This window comes from Equus asinus, chromosome 20 (assembly GCF_041296235.1).
Source record: "Equus asinus isolate D_3611 breed Donkey chromosome 20, EquAss-T2T_v2, whole genome shotgun sequence".
In the NCBI taxonomy this organism is placed as follows: Eukaryota; Metazoa; Chordata; class Mammalia; order Perissodactyla; family Equidae; genus Equus; species Equus asinus.
Genome location: NC_091809.1, coordinates 74,213,163 through 74,235,705, shown reverse-complemented (window position 1 = coordinate 74,235,705; position 22,543 = coordinate 74,213,163). Strand labels below are relative to the sequence as shown.

The 22,543-nt window shown below is 35.4% G+C and overlaps 1 protein-coding gene and 1 pseudogene across 10 annotated transcripts in view; both read right to left on the bottom strand.

Moving 5' to 3' along the window:
• DLG2 (discs large MAGUK scaffold protein 2) overlaps window positions 1–22,543 on the bottom strand; it is a 1,809,506-nt gene that overhangs the window by 1,325,675 nt on the left and 461,288 nt on the right. The gene's annotated exons all lie outside the window — the stretch shown is intronic.
• Window positions 6,161–6,500, bottom strand: LOC106848213 (transforming protein RhoA pseudogene; annotated as a pseudogene).

Here is a 22,543-nt window from a genome sequence, read left to right as displayed (position 1 = left end):
TTTGAACATACATAAGCCTTTTCCACCTTAAAAAGAAAAGATGTTCCCTTGACTCCCACATCCTCACCCAGTTGCTGCTCTGCCTCTCTCCTCCCCTTCACAGCCAAAACTCTGAAATGGTTTTCAATATTCACTGTTTCTACTTCCTCACCTCCCACTCATCTTTCACTCCATTCAGGCTTCCACCCCCTCACTCCACCCAAAGAACTCTCATTAAATTCACTAGGCCTCCCTGTCACCAAATCCAATGGATGGTTTAGTCCTCATATTACCTCTCCTCTGAGCACTATTTTGTATTGTTGACAGTTCCTTTCCTTTTTGGTAATACTTTTCACATTTCTATCTGTACCTTCCAAAATGCCACACTGTCTTGGTTTTACTCTTATTTCTCTGGCCGCTGATCTGTCTGTCTACTTTGCAGGCTCTTCTACGTCTAACCACCCATTAAACATTGGCCCCAATCTCTTCTCACCCTATAATTGCTCCCTAGAGAATTTCTTAAATATACACAGCTTCAATACTACCTCAAATGACTCCTAGCACAGGCCTCTGCTCTGAGATCCTAACTGCCTGTGTAACATCTCTACTTAGATATCTTAAAGCACATTACATATATCATGTCTAATACTGAACTCATGATCCACCCTTTCTGCCAGAACCTGATATTTCTTTAATGTTCTCTAACACAGTTAATGATACCTCCATCTATTCCGTGAACAATCTAAAAATCTAGGAGTAATCTTTGACATGTGTCTCTCCCTCAACTCCTATATCCAACCCATCAACAGGTCCTCGCATATTCTCTTATAATCTCTCTCAAGTCAATTACTTTTCTCCATATCCTTGTTGCTTATCCTAATTTTAGTCCCAGCTACCATCATATTTCATGTAAACTACCTCAATAATCTTCTACCTGGATCCTACATCCAACCTGGAACTCACAGGTAGGCAAATATTTCACAATGCTAATCTGGATAGATGCTAAAGTCCTTAACAAAACATTTGCAGATAGAATTAAGCAATAGATAAAAAAATGACTGTACACCATGACCAAGTGGGGCTTATTCCAGGAATGCAAGGCTAATTCAATACTCAAAAAATCAATCAATGTAACTGACCACATTAGCATGCTAAAGAGAAACAGACACGTGATCGTGTCAATTGATACAGATACGGCATTCGACAAAATTCAACATCCATTCATGACAAAAACTCTCAAAGAGTAGGAATAGAGGAGAAGTTCTTCAACTTGATAGAGAGCATCTACAGAAAACCTACAGATGATGTTATATTTAGTAGTAAAAGACTGAGTGCTTTCCCCTTAAGGTTGGGAATAAGACAAGGATGCCAACTCTCATCACTCTTATTCAACACAGTGCCAGAAGTTCTAGCCTGTGCAAAAGGCAAGAAAAGGAAGTTAAAAGAATACAGATCAGAAAGAGAAGTAAAACTCTCCCTATTTGTAGATGAAATGATTGTCTACATAGAAAGTTCCAAGGAAAAAAAACTCCTAGAACTACCAATGAGTTCAGCAAGGTCATAAGACACAAAATAAACATACAAAAATCAACTGGATTTCTACATACTAGCAATGAACATGTGGATACCAAAATTACTAATATAATACCACTTACAATTGCTGACGAAAAAGAAATACTTAGGTATCAGTCTAGAATATATGTATAGAACCTGTATGCTGAAAACTATACAGCATCGATGAAAGAAATCAAAAGATTTCTAAATAAATCAAGAGATATAACATCTCATAATTGGAAGACTCAAGATAGTACATCTCTCCAAATTGCCGCACATGTGTAATGCAAATACAACCAAAATCTCGTCAAGATTTTCTTGGTTTTGTAGATATAGACAAGATTACTTTTTAAATTATATGAAAAGGCAAAGGAACTAGAATAGCTAAAACAAATTGGAAAAAGAAGAATAAAGTAGGAGGAATCGGTCTACCTGATTTCAAGACTTATTAAACAGCTAGAGTAATCAAGACTGTTTGATATTAGTGAAGGGATAGATACACAGACCAATGGAACAGAATAGAAAACCCAGAAATAGACCCACACCAATATACCCAATTGATTTTTGGCAAAGGTGCAAAAGCAATCCAGTAAAGGAAAGAATTCAAAGGGGAAAAATAAGCTTTTCAACAAATGGGGCTGGAGCTACTGGAGATCCATAGGCAAAAAAATAACCCTCAACCTAAGTCTCACACCTTATACAAAAATTAACTCAAAACGGATAATGAACTTAAATATAAAATCCAGAATTATAAAACTTTTAGAAAAAATATGAGAAAATCTTCAGGATCCAGGACTGGGCAAAGAACTTTTAGACTTGACATCAGTCATGATCCATAAAAGAAAATAATTGACAAATTAGACTTCTTTAAACATTAAAAACTATTGTTCTGCAAAAGTACCTGTGAAGAGAATGAAAGGAAAAGCTGCAGAATTGGAGAAAATATTTGCAAACCACATATCCAAAAAAGGACTTATATCCAGAATATATAAAGAACTCCCCAAAGTCAACAGCAAAAAAAAAACCCTCAATTTAAAACTGGGTAAATTACTTGACCAGATACTTCATCAAGGAAATACAAGGATGGAAAACAAGCACAAAAAAGATAATCATTAGCCATTAGGAAAATGCAAATTAAAACTGCGATGAGATACCACTACATACTTATTAAGATTGATAAAATAATAATCCGTGAAACTACATGCTGGTGAGGATACAGAAAAACTGGATCACTCAACATTACTGATAAGAATCCAAAATAAAAACTGGAAAGTTTCATTAAAAACTAGATTTTTAGTTTTTAGGTAGCTTCTTTAAAAACTCAACATGCAACTACTATACAACCCAGCAATTGCACTCCTGGTCATTTCCAAAAAATGAAAATTTATATTCACATACAAACCTGTATGTGAATAATTATAGCAGCTTTTTCTTAATAGCCAGAACTGGAAACAATCCAGATGTTCTTTAACGGGTGAAGGGTTAAACAAACTGCAGTACATCCATGCCATAGAGCACTACTCAGCAATAAAAAAAAAAAAAACTATTGATATATGCAACAACCTGGATAACTCCTCAGATAATTATGTTAAGTGAAAGAAGCCAATCTCAAAAAGTTACATATGCGATTCTGTTCTCTTGATACCTTTCAGCAAATTCTAGCACCAAGAATGACAAGATTACAGAAATGAAGATAAATTTAGTGGTTACCAGGGATTAAGTACAGGATACGGACAAGAGGAAGCAGGCGTGACTTATAAAAGGTCAACTTGAGAGATCCTTTCAGTGATGGAAATGTTCTTTATCTTGACTGTACTAATGTCAGCATACTGGTGGTAATACTGTACTATAGATTTACAAGATGTTACCATTGGGGGAAACTGAGTGAACAGTATATGGAATCTCTCAATATTATTTCTTACAATTGCATGTGAAACTACAATTTTCTCCAAATAAGGCTTAATTTTAAAAATGCTAATCTGTAGTATCTCTTCTGATGTTCAAAATGCTTCAATAGCTATAAATTATTCTTAGAATAAAACCAAAGTTAACTAACTTGGTATGCAAGCCCTTTTTGGTGTAGACTCATCTCTCCAGCCTCATCTCATTGCTTTCTTTCCCTATTATTCACACTCCAGCCATACAAACATCTAAGTTTTGAAGCCATTCTCCTTTCTATCATTGGACCTGTGCACATGCTGTTGTCTCCATCTGGAATGTTCTCCTCCTTCCTTCATTCTTCCCTCTCAACCGTCTCCTTGTATAGTTAGCCATTCATCTTTTCTGAACTTACTGATGTATCCCTTTCTTGGGAAATATTTCCCTGACCCACAGGTCTAGTTAATTTTTTTCAATAGTCTTTCAAAGAATTGTATGCCTTCCTTCAGAGGGCTTAACTAGATGTGTTATATGCATTGGCTAATGTGATTATTATTAATTTTTTAAGTGTGGCACTTAAGCTAACATCTGTTGCCAATCATCTTCTTCTTTTTTTCTTCTTCTTCTCCCCAAAGCCCCCAGTACATAGTTGGACATTCTAACCAAACCGGTGAAGCCCTGGGCTGCCGAAGCAGAGTTTGTGAACTTAACCACTTGGCCATGGGGCGGGCCCCTAGTGTGACTATTTGATAAATGTTTGTTTCCTCCATTAGACCATAAACTTCGTGAGCCAACTCTTGTTTACAAATATATCCCCAGATTCTAGCCTGAGATGCAGTAACTGTTTAATAAACATTTGTTAAATAAATAGCTTAGTAAAATAAGAAGAAGCTATGGTTAAAGTAGGTATTTAGCTCCCTTCCATACCTCTCTGTAGTATCTCCTGAGGGCAGCTTATTTAAACCATAGGGCTCCACAGAACAATTTTTGTTTGAAAACTGACCTTCAGAGTCCCATCAAGGGACTAGTATGACAAAATCCAATGATGAAAACTCTGCACTGGATTGTGAATTACTTAACTGCATGCACATGGCCTCATTTACCTCCTTGTTGCCACTTCAATCACGACCACCACCACCACCTTGAAATACATAGACTTGCATATAGATAGATACTCAATAAATACTATATGAATTGGAATTTTTGTTTTAACTCTTGGAACATTTGAGAGATTGTCTTAGTTAATATTAGTAAATAACAGAGCTCAACTTAAAGTAACTTAAACAAAATTTTTTTAAAGGGGTAGGTTTTATTGGAAGTTTATGGATTATTTTATGGAAGCCAAGGACAGGTAGGTCTTTCAAGGGATGGAGCCAGGTTCTGGGAAATCGTTAAGAATACAAGCTGTTCTCTGTCCTGATCTGCCACCTCTGATTTTGCACAGAGGTGCTTGCTTCATTCTTTGTCTCTGCTGAGTGACGTGCTCTTTTACTCTATGCCCACGACAAGAAGAAGATAAATTTGTTTTTACTCCAAGGTTTAATCTCCTTTCTACTGACTGGCTCAACCTGACTGGTCATCTCTTGGTGTCTACTGTTCTTGTCAGGAAGCCTGCTTCTGTTCCTTTGTGGATAGTTTCTTTTTTCTTTCCACTTTTAAGATTTTCTTTATTCTTTACCTTTTGCAGTTTCATTATGATGTGCCTGGCTGTAGGTTTGTTTTTACTTATTTTTTGCTGGGGACTTGGTGTACTTTATAATCTAAAGATTAAATCCTGTCTTTCTTCTGGAAAATTCTCAGACACATTCTCCTTCAAAATTGTCACTTCTTTCTCCTCTTCTCTATTCTCTCCTCTGTACTCTATTTATACTCAAGCCACTGTTTCTCCTTCTATCTCCTATGTCTCTTAACTTCTCCCTTACATTTTCTATCAGTCTCTTGTACTATATTCTGAGTGACTCACATCTATCTTTCAATTTACTAATTATTAAGACCTATCTACTATTTAACTAACCAGTAGAGGGTGCATTTATTTGTTTGTTTTCAATGACTGGATTTTTTTTATTGCTAGCCCAAGTTGGCCTACTCTTCTTTTTATAATTTGCTACAGAGATGACAAATATCAGTATTAAATTTAATTTTACAAAACCACTACATCCAGTCTGGGGTAGATATATTTATTGTTGGTAACATACACTAAGGGGCACTAATTACACAGTAAATATAAGGTAACTAACATGAAACCACACCTCTACCTTAGCTAAAGTGACATGGGCTTGGTTGGGCCTTTCAGGCTTTACACATTTCCACAAATTACATGACCAGTGAAATCTGATCAGGAGGAAAGTTCTGAAGTAATAATTCACCAGAGTGCCTTGTAGTTGATAAATGATAAGCAAAATATGTTATTTATAAAGTAGTTACAGCCTAATTCACAAAAGTTATCAGCATTTCATCTTTCTAAAAAGGAGTAAGAAATCAAGAAATTCTTTGAACTGACGCCTGGCCAAGTGGCAGTGCTGAGAAGGGATGTCAGAGTGGTAGTAGAGGGACCCTAGTGAGGCAGATAGATTGGTTACAGATGACATCAATAATCATAGTTTGTTTCTAAATAGAGTAGCAAGATGACTTCTGATTTGTAATCTTACACATAATATAGATAAATGAAGGAGGCCAGTAACCACAAACTAAGATTAATAAACAGCACATCAAAAATTAACTATATGAGGGCTCTGTTTACAGTAAAGTTTCATAAAACAAGGCACCCAGTATTTTTCTTTCCATAGCTGACTTGGAAAACCATTCTTGTGGCCATTTCAAAAAATCCTCTCACTCAATCTTTGGTTTTTCTGAACATTCCATGCACCTAAAAGTGCTGATCTGGTTTGTCATATCTCTAGGCACTTATCAGGTCTCATTGGCTCTTGCTTCATCTTGGCTAGCTCCTGCCTCATGCACTCATCCTTCAGAAGATCATTCTTGTTCCCAACTAGGATGATGTGCACATTGGGACAGAAATGCTTGCCTTCCATGTTCCTTTTTTCTGGGAGGGTTTCAATACTACCAAAGTTATTGAGGAAGAAACACATCAATATAACATCAGTATCTGGGTAGGAAAGGGGTCTCAGCCGGTCACGACCTTCCTGCCCAGCTGTGTCGCCACAAAGCTATCACCACCTACTTTCTATTCACTTTAATGTCAGCCATGTGGTTCTCTGAGTGCCTGTCCCTGTTAAGACTATGAGCTAGCCGGTCTTGCCGCAGGCTCCATCATGATGATCAACAGCATCTTTCAGATGGCATCTACTGTTCACAGAGTGCTGTGAGCCAAGGACTGGGTGGCAGAGAGGTTCTGCAAAGTACATTAAGCTTCTCAGACAACAAGCACTTACACAGCATCTCCCAAGTCCAGATGCTCCTCTGTCAATCACTAATTTAGGGGGGTATGTGGCTTGGTGAGTGGGGAGCACAAACAAGCTTTTAAAATTTTAAAGGTATTTATTTTAAAATTTCTCTCAGATCATTCTATTATTCCTATTTCCTCTCATATGATTTCTCATATTTGCTGCTTATTCTGATTATCTATCATACTAGATTAATGTGTATGTTATAATTTTTGTCTCTGAATTTATCTGCAGAAAGATAAATCTAGGGTTCTCATTCTTAAATGGTGGTATCATGGTTGTTGAAGATCCAAAACAATGGTACCAAGAGAATCTGAAAAGGCACATCAGGTATGTCTTTTTACGTCTTCCAGGACTAGAATTATCAGCCTATTTTCATGGTGGCTCCCCAGATCATATGGAATTTTCTATGTTTTATACAGAGTCCAGTTCCAGTTGCCCACTATCTATGGGCTTTTGGCCTCATGTATCATCTCTGTGAGGCATTAAGCCTGAGTTCTTGAGGTATATATCTGATGTTATCCCAATTTCACTTTCTACTCACAGTTGGGTTCTCTTTATTTTTGCCATTTGAAGATTTTACTTTTATTTCTTTAAACTTATTGTTATTATGATTACATTAATTTTTTTTTTTTTTTAGAATTTCTATGTGTTTGGAGTGAGAGGGCAGAGTTCTTGCATCAGCTCAGTTTCCCATCCAAATCAGAGCTTGAATTGACTATCCCTTTGTCCCAATCGAAACATCAGGGAAAGAGAAACTGGTTGGCTCAGATTCTGTCTGATCACTGTTGGACAAATCAATTATAGTGGTCCCACAGCACATAGTAGAAACACATCTCCCATTTCTGTGGGCAACCCTCATGATAAGGTTGCTGGGCAGATACACCCGTACCATTTATCATAGAGATCTCAAGGAAGATATTTTAACTGTTTTTATTCTCTGCTTAGATTTATTCACCTAAAAATATCAAAATGGCAAATTCCCTACACATTACATGCTATAAATATGACTTGCCCCATGCTCAAAAAGACGTATATCTGGTCTTATATAAACTTTAAACATCCTTTGCAAAATGAGAAATAAACATACCTTGAGATAAGACTTGGATTTTCTGATAGAGTCTGGACATTCATATAATAAGAATGAGCAATAGTCTCGTATTCCTACCAGATGATTAACAAAAACATGGAAATAACAATTTAGAAAATATTTCACTTAATAAGATTCACTGTGGGGTGTTTTGTTTCTGTTTGTTTGTTTTAGTTATCATTAAAAGTTTCAAAACAGCCTGAGTGATTGGTTAACGGAAGAGCTAGAGTCTTCATATTATGAAAGGTTCTCAGCATCAAATTGGTTATTGGCAGGAGTATGGTTTCAGTTTAACATTCCAGAGTTTACATGACTGGATATTTCATGTCTATAAAAAGGAAACTCTTGCCTGGAGCTGAAGAATGAGTGTTTGCCTAAGCACTTAGGTAACAGAGCGATAAACTTTGCAAACATATAAAGATAACAAGATGTCTTGGGAAACATGGCAGATCTGCATCCTATTCCTAAGGGGACTCCTGAATCTATGCATGTTGGTAGGCTTTTTGTAAAGCATCTATAATTTAAACAAATTTCAGATCTACCTCTTGAGATCTTATTCCTGAGAACTGAGTATCATGTCCTCTATTTCTAACACAGCCTGTGCATTCCTTTAATGTTACCCAGTAGGTTCTGTCTGCCCACCTTCCTTTCTAGAGTGCTTGGAGGAATGTACTGTTAAAAATTAAAAGTTGGCAATACACATCAGGCTAAGGGTGTACATTTATCATAATCCTACCAATAACACACATTTATAGAATATTTTAATTTTTTTCAAAACATGTTTGTTCCTTTGCTCATTTGATCCTCATGATAATACCATAAGGGCTAAATTTTATCACTAAGTCCAGAAAGCTTAGAAGTCTTTTTGGTATTTAATCCACTAACGTACTCTCCCAATAAATATTAGTTGAATGAATGAAGTAGTAGAAATACTGACTTGGGAGTTTTAGGGACTTATTTGAATCCTGGCTCACCAATTTAATAATTTGGCAATACTGGACAAGTCCATTAATATTTCTGAATCTCAGTTTCCTAATCTATAAATAGAAAATAATGATACTTGTATCACATGTTTCTTCTTTAATGAACTAAGGGATGTGAACACCTCTTTTTTACACGATCTGGCATATGGTATGCGCTTAATACATATTTGTAGAATAAGTAAATTTACCTCTAAGAATTACCTGAGAATTCTAACTACTTCAGATTTAGCCTCAGGTTGGTTAGAAGGTTTTCAACTTTCTTCTATACATTTGATGATTAAAAATATGAAAATCCTAGCTTCATTCTCCTTCCTAGGGAGCAAGGACTTGGTTTCACCAATATGGTCCTGAAAAGGGTCAAATATATGGAGGAATGAATTAAGCATGCTGATTCTAATCCCATCTGAGAACATAGCTTCATCATTATTACAAAGAATATCTTAAGTCATGGAATGCAAATACATAAATTTTATGAACCAACATCTCTCACCTACTATTGGCTGTCTGGAGCACTGCATTGAGAATAATTTCGACACCAATCTGGTTTAATAGAAAAAAATCCCAGGTATCTTTAGCAATAATTGCCATGGGTACAGGAAGAGGTGGGCAAACATGGGTTTGCCCACCCATCACAAACCGTTAGTTATACAAAGAACTTTTGAGAGCTTGAATAAATTTTATTAACATATACATCCAAATCTTAGAGAGGCAACCCAGAAAAGAAATATTAGGATGTAATGATCAGGATGTAGGCAGTGCTTAGGTTTTAGAGAGGTGTAAAGTCCATGCTATGGAACTTAGATCTAATTCTTAGATGTTGGATGCCATCATAGAATTATATAGAACAGAAGTGATATGGATGGTTTTCCTTCAGCTCTCAGTGATTTTCAACCACAGTTTACCCATTAGTATTACCTGAAGACCTTTTTTTTTTTAAGCCTTTTTTTTTTTTAAGATTTTATTTTTTTCCTTTTTCTCCCCAAAGCCCCCTGGTACATAGTTGTATATTCTTCATTGTGGGTCCTTCTAGTTGTGGCATATGGGACGCTGCCTCAGCGTGGTTTGATGAGCAGTGCCATGTCCGCGCCCAGGATTCGAACCAACGAAACACTGGGCCGCCTGCAGCGGAGCGCGCGAACTTAACCACTCAGCCACGGGGCCAGCCCCTACCTGAAGCCCTTTTAAAATAGTGATATCATTTACTCCACCTGAGACAAATTAAGTCATAAATTTTTGGTATAGCCCAGGCAAAAGTGCTTTTTTAAATTTCTCAAACCCCCAAATACCTGCAATCTCCTTTTGAGATGCTGCCATTTTCTACCCTTGATAAGTAAGTCATGGAAATCGTGCTCTGGTTTGGCTACATAATCCAAAGAAACTTTTCAAATCTTTGTGGAAGAAACTTTGGATTGCCTTAAAGAAAGATACTGCAAAAATGGCAAAGCCCACAGCAGAAATATCCTATTCAGAAAAAATAATAAATCAAGCTTTGAGAGTTGAAACAGAAAGTGGAAACAATGATTAATGCTTTAAAGATAAACCAATAAAATGATATGCAAGTCCAGTGTTTCTCAAATTAGGGTCCTTAGACTCTTGGGGATCTGTGAAAGTCCACAATTTCTCCATCATAACTGATTTTTAATTAGGTGTTTTCCTTTTGATGATAATCTAAAGGACCAATAGAATTATATGCTGGTTCACCTGGATGAACACCATTTTAGTGACTGTGGTATTGAGATTTTAGTGTCCACATTGGTGTTTGTGTTTACAACCACATGGATACCAAATAGTGCTACTTTAATTGACCTGTGATAAGAAAAGAACAGAGGAGGACTTACTATGTAGAGATGCATTCAAACCAAATGAAGGCCAAATGACCTCAAGGATCACTATATGAAATAACATTTCACAGTTGTTTAAATACAATACAGAAAAATTCTAGAAAAATTGAGCCCTTATATAGCACACAGTAATATGCCATGCCAAAGCAATTATTACCATATGGATACTGCAAGACAGTGACTTAATTCCAACCAACATCATTTGTTATATTGAATTAATTACTTCAATTTGGGTTGCATTTTTTGTAGTTTTGATGGTATTTAAGTTGTAAATCTGTTTCAATTGAATAGTTGTACAGGAACTATTAGCACATGCAACTTAAACAGTTTAATCTTCTGCATATTTAAGTAATACAAAAAGTATTTAGCTCAAATCTTGGAGTTCCAGGTGAATTATTTTTCCTTTGTGACAGGTTCACAGTTTCAGAAACAGTGCTATCTTCTTTTGTTCAACAACTGATTTTTTTCTGTTGGTAACCTCTGATCTTATAGAGTAGATGGATAATTAGTATATTTGGAATGTCTAAATATTCTTAATTTACTATCATAGAACAAGTGTGGGACCTCAGCAAATAATCTTGAAATCCTAGCATTTCAGTAGAAAAAAGTGGTCCACCTCTACAGGATTTTAAATACCTGTCTATTTTTTGAGACCTTAACTTGATTTATTTTCAACAATTAAGAAAAGGATTTATACAGGCTGGTCCCATGGCATAGTAGCTGAATCCAGCATGCTCCACTTCAGCAACCCAGGTTTGGATCCCAGACGTGGACCTACACCACTGGTCAAGCCATGCTGTGGTGGTGACCCACATACAAAACAGAAGAAAACTAGCAGGGATGTTAGCTCAGGGCTCATCTTCGTCAAGCAAAAAAGAGGAAGATTGGCAACAGATGTTAGCTCGGAGTGAATCTTCCTCACCAATTAAAAAAAAGAAAAGGACTTACAGTACATAAATGATTCAAGGACTCATATGATGATCTTATTGCTACAAAAATTTCATGTACTAGAAGCCATGGTTGAAACTACAGTTTTTAGAACCAGACTGCTCTAAGTCCAAATTCCTAATGTGCTATTTATGCCTTTGTGACCTTGGATAAATTACGTAACTTCTAAAGAACCTCACCTAAATATGAAGATAATATTAGTACCTACTTCAGGTAGTTGTAAAGGTTACCAGGATGACCTAAGTGAAATGATCCAGAAAAAAGAATGAAGTATGGCATTCTTTAATGTCCTTTTCTGTTTATGATTTGATAGAAAGTTTTCTAGAGTAGGAGTTAGAGATTTGGTGCTCTGTGGCTTTCTAACAATGTAGTTTTATATAACTCACTTAATCTCCCAGTTTTCTCACCTGCAATATAAGGTTATTAGACAAAATGTTTTCTTTACTCTCTTGTGTGGCTAAATTAATCTTAGTCTCCTAATTTCTCAATGAGAAAGGGCATATGATAGAAATATAAGCCCATCCTACCTTATTGGAAATCCTTAGGGTCTGTTGTGCTTTGGAATTCAGAAATGTGTGAATTTTAGAAAAGTTACACAGTGTACATACCAGGTATTACATAATAGCCCCAGCAGGATCCGAGGCAGAAGCCTGTAATCAAATGCATTTGTATTTCTGTAATTAAATATATGAATAGTCACACTAAGTAGAATTTATAAAAAAACGTAAATAGCCTTATATTAGTTTATGTTGGGTTTTTTCTACCAAATGAGTTTTTATGCCAAAGTTAACACAAAGCTTTTGATTTTTCAGAGGTTTTAGATTTTAGAGTTATGGATAATTGCTTGTGGACTCTGAATCCATCCTTGATTCTCACTGTCTAGACATATGAAATCAAATAACTCTACCTCTATGGACCTCAGTTTCTATATTTGTAAAATCAAAATTTGAATAAGACGTCTTCCAGGGTTCCTTCTAAGAGTAATAGTATATTCATTTTAAATGAAAGAAACTACGGACACTATTAGTTTTCACTACAAGATAACCTAACTCCTTCATTCAATGAATAAATATTTATTGAGGTGTGCTATATGCCAGCATTTTTCTATGTCTTATGGTTTCTGTGGTGAGCAACACTATTCCCATCAAATTTACCTTGTAGGTGGAAGGGAGACTGACAAACAACAACAACAATAGCTAAACAAGTGAACAAGAACATTTCTAATACTGATTAATGCTACAGTGAAATAAAAGAGGATGGCATTATAGAGTGACTGATGGAACAGTTTATTTCCAGTTCAGTGGTTAGGAAAAACTTCTCTATGGAGGTGACATTTGAGCTGGGATCTGAAGGATAAGAAGGAGTCAGTCCTATGAAAATCTATGGACAGAGCATTCCAGAAAGAAAAGATGACAAACACAAAAGCCCAAAGGCAGGAAATAGGCCTGTGGAACCAAAATATAGGACTCTAAGTGGAGAGTTGGAGAAGGGAAAGCTAGAAGGAAAGGTAGAGGCAAAATTATGTTGGGTTTTGAAGGTCATGGTAAGGAAAGAATGGATGAAACCAACTTTTTGCCTTATGAATGCTTATGTAAGACCTATGGGTTTCTAGAGACCCATTGCAAGTAGCTTGAAGGAGAGAAACCTCTATTCTTCCTCAAGGAAATGTAAAAATGAAAATAGAATGCAATGATACCAAATAAAAATTCCAGTAAAAAATCAAATCAAAAGCCATAAGAAATAAAATAAATGCAACCAATCATTTATGGATTGGGGTGCTAAAACAAATTGCTTCCAATGATCTTTAGGACTTTTGTATAGAAACAACCCATAAATATTTTTATCAGCAACAGTATTAGAATAATTCTCTGGCAGTACACCTTCATGTATTATAGGCCAAGTGCAGGATTCAGATAAAAAAGAAGAAAAATGAGAAGCTACGTAAACTGGAAAGATTTGGATTTTAAACATTAGAAGTCATCACTCATATAAATTTAATATAGAAAACTTTTCTTCTGCTCTTAACAACACCGAGCCATTAATTTCTGTTTTAAAACATTTTATTGTTGATCACTAATGTTTTTAGGATGTACGTCAATTCCACTCATAAAAATATTAACAAACTTATTTTAAAAGTAAAACATATTTTAAAGGTTCAGAACTCAAAAGATAGTGGCTTTCACCATTTAGTTCCACAAATACAGTAAATTAGAGTTCACACTACTTAGGGAAACTGACATATCAGAATCTATTGCTTACAAAATTCTATCTTCCCTAGGGTCACGTAGCTAGCAAGGGACCAAACCAAAAAATTCAAGTCCATCTCTGCTCTGCCATAGTTCCCACACAAAGGTAGGTTTCCCAAAGAATCCTTGTGATTTCTTGAATGAATTCAACTCAAAGGATTCTGACTGTGAATCTAGCATTATTCTCAGCAAGGTAAGCAAGAAGAAGTACCATCTAGAGTAGTTAAAGGCAAAAATACTTAACCTTTGAGGCAACAGGGCAAAAACATATGAAACAAAGATAAATGCAAACTGAAACATATTTGAAAACTTAGAAATGTGATTATCAGTAAAATGAAGATTTAGACTACAGTTTCTATATCATAATAGTAACTGATAAGATTATTATATGCCTTTGCTTAATACAGGAGAATGATGTATTTCTCTCTTACAAAGACACAGTAAAAGCACTTTCCAATCTGCACCCAAGAGGAATAAAGACACCATGATGATATATTTATTTTAAGTTCTAGCAATAAAAGGATGTGTCAGCATCCTTACCACCCAAAGGCCATAAATAGCACAGCTTGCTCGGTCTTCTGAAAGATGTACTCAGAGTTCAAAACCAATTCCATTAAGCACAAGTCCCAACCCAATTTATATATGATTAAGAGATACACATGTCCTTGGATTGTCCTTTCCGTAAAACATCCTAATGGGCTGATAAGGCAGCTCCATGCCACACCTTTTAAACCTTTTCTTCTATCATTATTTCTCTCTCTCTCTCTCTCCCATCTGCATTGTCTAAAGGGAGAGTACATTGAACTCTGCAAAGGTCCAACACTGAGTCAAGTGGATTCACTTAAGGGCTTCCTTAAAATTAAAACACTCGCAAGATAATTTCAAATCACATTTAAAGAAAATAAAAAAGACATTAATTGCTTTTTTTCCCAAGGCAAAAAAAATAATCTTCCTTTCACCTTTTAATCATGTGTTGAGACTAAGAGACATTTCTTAAGCAGTTTGCCTGATGAAGTTCTACAATTAGAAAATTTACTTTCAGAATTAGAAAAAGATTCCACTGATTCCCAACATAAGCACTATTGGCATTTCAGTCAAGAAAACGTTTCATTGTGTGTGTCAGTGCCACGCATTTGAAGGATATTTTATTCCCTGAGTTTTATCCATTAATTGCCAGTACTATCCTCAGTCATGATGAAAACAAAAACTATGCCCCCCATATACACATTTCAAAACAATAGCACAGGTTTGTAATTCCCCAAGTGAGAACCACCAAACTACCTAATTCTGCAATAAAGAAATAGAGACTCAGAAACATTTAATGCCTTGCTAATTGAAAAAGAGCTAGTAAATGCCAAAATTGTGACTCGCCATTTATTCTTCTTTCGATTTTTCTCTATAGAGAACTATTTCATTAAATCATCAAATATAAAGGTTTGAATAATATCTCAGGATGTAATCTAAGTCTTTGCCTCCACATAGAGAGATAACCCAAATAAAAAACATAATCTTCCAAAACTGACAAAAATATTTGATCTTCCTAGCAACCCATTTCACATTCAATCAAGAATGAATTAGAAAGAGTGAAAGAACAAGTAAATATAGGTGTGAATACTTTCTTGGACTTTAACTAGCTGTGTGGCCTTAAATTATACCAACATAATCTCTCCAGGCTTCAGTTTCTCCATAGGTAAAATGACGTTTGAGTTATATTATTCATAGGACTTGTCCTCTATAAGAAATGCTTGTCTTTATATTTTTCAAGCAAACAGATCTCATTTACTGCAGTTCAAGTCTGTTTTATACCACGTAAAAATACTTAAAAAAAATTCCATATCCTTACAAGACCCCTCCATTTATATAAATTTTTCGACTACAGACAGGGAGTAGAGTTTTCTGGTTAATCAAATAACCTGGCAAACAAAAGAATCTGTCATGTATTCCTAATAGCTCAATTTATTCCTTCAACAAACGTTTACTACTATGAGAGTTCTTTACTATTCTAGGTTGTAGGGACCCTTGTATGAGTTAGACACTTTCCCGGTTTCAAGAAAACCACACCTGATCAAGGAGTTAGATATATAAACAGATCATTATAATTCAATGTAATTGGTATTATAATTATTATACTAAGCAATAAATTGCATTTACCACTAAATGGTAATGAAAACAGGGAAATATTTCTGTGCTGATTAAACAGATCTAATGTATACATTAGATACATCATTATGGATATGTAATATAGAAATACTACAGAAAGAAGAGTATTCTGGTTAATAAGAACTTAAGTTGATGAAGTATCAGATGAGTATTTTTTGACCATAACTCTTGCTTGCTAAAGTGAGCAAAAATAATAATAATAGTAATAAGTTTGGGAGTCAGAAAACACGTGAATTCTGACTCTGACTTTCAAGAAATTGTGGCCTTAGACAAATTTCATGACTCCTTACAGCCTGTTTCATCATTTGTAAAGAGAAGAGAATTGTTGTAAGCAGTAAATAAGGTCATTCATACAAAGTGATAAGTTCATAGAAGCTCTTTTATAAATATTAAGTATCTTCCCTTTATCAGGGTGCAAAAATTAGGTCTTTCACTTGCCTTCAGAGATAGTATTTTTATAGAAAATTATATTTTCCAAAAATAGTTGCAACATTTCCGGTTCCGCACGCTATTGTAGAACCTTGCCACCCCTATTAAAAAGGAGAGTCTGTCTCCCCTTCTCTTGAACCCCAACAGCCCTTTGTGACTTGTCACAATTAATAGAGTATGGCTGAAGTGATGCTATATTACTTCCAAGGCTTAGTCTTAAAAGGAGACAGAGCTTCTACCTGGTTCACGCGCGTCTCTCTCTCTCTCTCTCTCTCTCGCTCTCTCTCTTTTTTTCTCTGTCTCTCTCTCCTCCTTTCTCAGGATATGCATTTTTGGAGCCTAATAGACAATACTTAAGAATTTTACCTCCCCTGAAGCAGCCATGGCGGAGATATTGCATGGGAAAACCACATAAAGTTAGAAAGAGCCATTTAACAACCATTTTCTGACATATAAAAAGTATGTTCAAAACCCTAAATGTTCTCATTGTTTTTAATGTTCTAAGTCAAACCACATAATAATAACAAGAAATAGCCAGATCTTGTCACCTGATAATTTGAAAATTATCAGTGCAATTGCTTTAAATAACAAACAATAGGCACAAGTAAAAACCTAGCTGATAAAATCAAAATCTTCAAATATAGAAGAATGAAATGCTCACAGGAGAAAAAAGAATTTTGAAACAGGATGGCAAGTTTTAATCCTTAAGTTACTATGTGCACTGTAGCTACTTTGCCAAGTTGCATTCAATATACTTTTGAAAATATAACGAAAAAAATAAACATGTAAAATACTGGGAGATGACATTCATGCAAGCAGAGGTTAGGGAATGCTGTGAATTAAGAGAAAAACAAGACCCATGTTATTATGTTATTAAAAGCTTAAAATACTAGAGTGGGTGGTTTTTCCCATAAAAGAACACTTTTGGTGGCAAACACACTAGAATCTTCTTTACTTTTAATGTCAGCACTTAAGTCTTAAAGTAATTTATATATCAAAATCAGGCTTCTCCTCAAAAGAAAGGACTCGAATATCAAGAAACCTAGCTACTTGCAATAAAACAAAAAAACAAGAACCTCAACAATAAAAATAGATTGGGAGAAGTACTATAAATTATAAACTTAGGAATTAGGCTTGAGTTTAAACTATGGCTTCATTCAATGCCAGCTGTGTAGTCTTCAGCATGTCACTTAACTTTTCTCAGCCTTAATTTACACATATGTAAAAGCAGTAAAAATTCAAGAGTGCAAGACAGGCTTTCCCAAAGTTGACAACAATTCTAACAATTTATATGATATTGCCAATAATGATGTGTGAAACAGAAAGGAACTTTTCTAACGTATCACCTACAAAGAACAAATTTTGATCAACCACAGAGATAAGACTGAATTATCTTTCTAGTCTCTCCATTGAAAATGATAGTACAAAATCATTGTCCTATGAAAAGGCGATCAAAAAGTAAGCAGCTAAACATTGTAGGGGAAAAAGTAAACAGAGCTATGTCATGCAACTAACAAAAATTTTGCATTTCCTTGGCCACCAGCTTTTTAAAACTTGTAATTTCTTGTAATTTCATTTCTCATTCTAAATAAAAATTTGCTCTCACAAAAAAATAAGTAACTATATCAGTGCACCAAACAGATAGTAATAAAAAGCATTTTTATAGCTTTACCCTATGATATTTTAACTCAATCCCACTCTGTAGTACACTACTATTGGGAGAGAGGTACTGTTGGTTCACAAACTGGCCCCCTTACAAGAGCAAGGAGAGACCAAAGAAAGAGGCAGACCACTCCAGATCGGTAGGTGGCAAGCTTAACAAGTAAGGAAATTTACTTAGTAGGACGGTCTTGGGCTGATACACGTAGATCTCTGCATCTGCCTACCAAAATCTTAAAAGTTTATATAGAGGCTCTAATTGGGTTCATTCATGTATTCAGTCCAGATAGTCTCAATGACACCTTACTTTCTCAAGGCTATGTCCTTGGAACAGCTCCCACTGTGGGAATAGTTAGCAGAGCATACATTTCAAGGACAGGCAAGGGGGTAAAGGAGCCTCCAATTGCCTGGGTCCAGCTTGAGGGTCAACAGGTGGTCATGTCCTCTTGATTATCTCCTCCAAGATTTATATCCTTTTTCCCCTTATTTCTAGCTCTACCCCTGGGAAAGGGAGAGATTTCTACCCAGACATTAATAGTCCTGTATTTATTTACTTATTGCTTTCTTTGGTTATACAGCTTAGATCCCCATAAGAGGAGGATGGGTAAGTAAGGAGGATTCACACTCAAAAGCCCCACGCTAAAATTTAATATCTGTCAGCTCCATACACCTCTGTTGGTTCACCCTAAACCTGTATTGGTTCTATAATCAGCACCCTCTACCTCTGTGTCTAGGGTACTCTGCTGCTGGAGAAAATCAAACGACTTCAAGAATTGATCATTGCACCAGATTTATGACCTTCAACTTCAGTGGGGCCTCCACCACTGACAGGTGATCTTGAGTCTTGTCTTCTTCAGCCTTTTTCCTGTTTCTTAGCAGATGAGCTTCACTCCTTAAATTATAAGGCAACTTTCTGCTTCTACACCTACATACCCATCCATATCTACACTTGTATTTAAATCCTTCCTTCTTCATTCAGAAGAATGTTATCTGTCTTCCTCCTGAAAGGCAGGTAACATTTCTGTTTTTGGAAAACTTCTCTTTTGGAAAATTGATATTTTTTAGCCTCTAATCAAAATAACATAGTCAAAGGATACTGGCAATGCTTAGAGAAACTACCAATATGACTGAAAATCATTGAAATGCATATTTATCAAATTTACAAAAGTAGCAAATATCAAAACTGTGTGTAATTGACATTGCTCTTCAAACTGGCATATTTAAAAAGTGTCTTCCTTTGCGACATGGTCAATTTGTCTTTGAAAATTCTTAATAGTTTACTGCACAGACTTTCATTAACTATCTTACAGGTTGATAAATTTGCTCTTCTAAAAGCATTGTCCTATTTGTAATCATAAAACTTAACACAGTTTATGTTTCAGTCCAACGTTTAATTTCTAATTATAGGAGATCACCTAATGAAAACATGTTTCTTTCAATGAGAGATTAGATTGTGTTATTAAAAAAAAAAAAAAGCTACCTCTCCTGGCTGTGACAAATTGTTTTCAAAAAAAATAATCTTAAATAAACTATCAGCCTTTCACAGTTTAGAGCATTAATTACTTCACTTCCAAACATACATAAGATGATGCCTTAAACTCACAGGGTAGTGAGATACCACGCCTGGGAAATGGGTGGAAAGAACACAATTTACAGATTCTAGCAAAACGTAGATCACCAGCTTCAGTAAACATTTCCAGATAATTATATAAAGCTCATAATGCAGTCTGGCACTTAGAAAAAGTACTAAATAGCTGTACTAAATAACAGTAGCTGTTTTTCTTCTATGTCAAGAGTTTTTCCCCCAATTCTGATCAAATATTATATGGAACTTTTTGCCATGAATTTATCTCTTAATAATTTATTGAATTCAATATTCTTTTAACACTTTATGGTAACTTATAGAAATAATAGTATGGACTATCAATGTTTTTTTCTTTGACTATGAAATAACTCAAATTATAAATTGAGAGTAGCATTAAAATAATATAATACGACAGCAAAATAAACTTCAATATTTTTAAAAACTAGTTTTATTACAAATAAAGTAATTTTAAAAAGGAAAAAAAGACTATAGGTAATGTCACTGTCAAATCCCCATGTTGTTCCTACTGAAATTAACTCAGGTCATATAATAATTACATTGCCATTGATTTCTACATTTAATAATCAAAACTCTAGCAGTGAGGAATGTAACTTGTGCATGTTTTATTCTTTTGTACCTATTTCATTGTCAGCCTCAGGTAGTAAGCTTGATTCAGGACAGCAATCTATCAAAAAATACGTGTTGAACATTTACTGTGTTATTGTACTTTTTGACCTCAATCTCTTATCTTAACAGTTCTTCACTCCTCTTTTCAACTCCTGTTCCTCATCCTCACAGAGATAAATATCTAGTGCCTTAATCTCTTCATTTTCTCTCACTTTACAGGCCCCTTTTGATCTTTTTCTTCTTTATCCAGCTTGAACCTAATGGCTGTTCATTTGAACTACTGTCTCAGCAATATCTTCAATTCCTTTTAACCTAGTCCTTCAGGTGTACCTGCTCAGCAAAGCCCAGACCCTCAGATCAACACTGCAGCTGGTCTTTCCATTCAGGCACTGAAGTTCTGTAGGAAAGGAAATCACACATTCATGCTAATAGCTGCTTCTACAAAGTCATACTTTCCACACTCAGTTAGGTACTCTCCTTTATCAGCTTCCTCTCTCATTTCTCTCAAAAACTTTTTCTAAATCACTGCCAGCTTCTTTGAAGTCCTTAATCTTCTGTGCTTCCTCATTTTGACAGGCTAGAGAGCCCTCTCTCTCCTTGAGAAAACTTGAGACCATTAGCTGTGTTCTCCCTGTACATACATACACTCAGACCTGGAAAGCTAACCCACAGCCACAGCCATCCTCATTCTGTGTCCTCCCCTACTGTCTTCAGTTCTCCTCTGCTGTCTATATCAGAGGTTGGCACACTATGACTCATGGGTCAAATCTGATTTGTTGCCTGTTTTTCTAAATAAAGTTCTATTGAAAATAGCCATGCCCATTTGTTTACATATTTACATATTGTTTACTTATTATCTACGGCTGCTTTTATGCTACAATGGCAGAGTTGAGTAGTGTCTACAGAGACCATATGGCCTGTAAAACCTTAAATATTTATTATCTAGCACTTTACAGTAATATTTGCTGCCCTCTGACCTGTATTGTCAACATCTTCCTTTGCTTGGATCTTTTTTATTTGGCCTAAAAATACTGTCCTCTCTTCTAATCTGAAAATGTTTGTTCGGGTTTTTGTTTGTTTGTTTGTTTTGGCTCAAACTCTCTACAGTTACATACTAATTTTTTTCTTCCTCTCCTCATACACCTTGCTCAGGAAATATGCCATATTCTCTTTCTTTACTTTGCTTTTTATTTATTCCTTTTACCCTGTAATCTGACTTTTGCCCCTACCTTTTTGAAATTACTCCCTCAAAATTAATGATGACCTCCTACCTGTCAAGTTTAAAGAAAAATTCTGATCTTTAACTAATTGACCCATCCTTAGGCACTCTCCCTTTAAAAGTAATCCAACATTCTTAACAAAATGCATGTCGAGATCATCTCTAGCGACTTCCACCGTATGCTAGCCACAAATCAGAATTACTCTTTATGTTACATTTCGTTGCCTCTCAGATAAGGAATTAATAGTATCATCCCAACTACAGAAAAAGCAATCAAGTAACTCAGGCAAAATACTGTGGTAAATGAAAGAAGAACACCTGGTCTAGATAGCTGTCACTACACAACATTTACCTCATCATACGGGATGCAAACAAACACTTGCCCTTGCAGAATACATCCACCCCAATAGCCTTTTCTTCTCTCTCTTCTAGAGTTATCGCCATCTATTCACTAGTAAAACTAACCAAAAGAAGTCCAGGACATTTTGTAGTACAAAGTTTATTCAGTTATCTCCTGGAATGAAGAATATTAACCATATAAGGAACAAAGAACTCTCATTTCTCTTATTAAATTGACATCTGCATTGATTAATGACATAAAAGTATTTGGCAGAGATGTGAAATACCCTTCCAGAGATATATACAATTAATCAAACTTTTTACTTCTCATAATGATGGTTGGCACAGGATATGCACATAGAAACTAAACCTCTAAACCAATAACACATGCTCACTTATTTAATGTGTAATTTCCATATTCCTGAAGTTGAAAGCTACCACGCTAATGAGAGAAAATAAAATTGAAAGAACATGACTTGCTTTCTTTTAGGGTAGGAAGGTGGCTAGTTGGTAGGAGATCTAGATGATTAAGCAAAATTTTTGCTTTTGCTTCTCACAATCATAGTTGGCAAAGGATATGCACATAGAAATTATTTATTAAA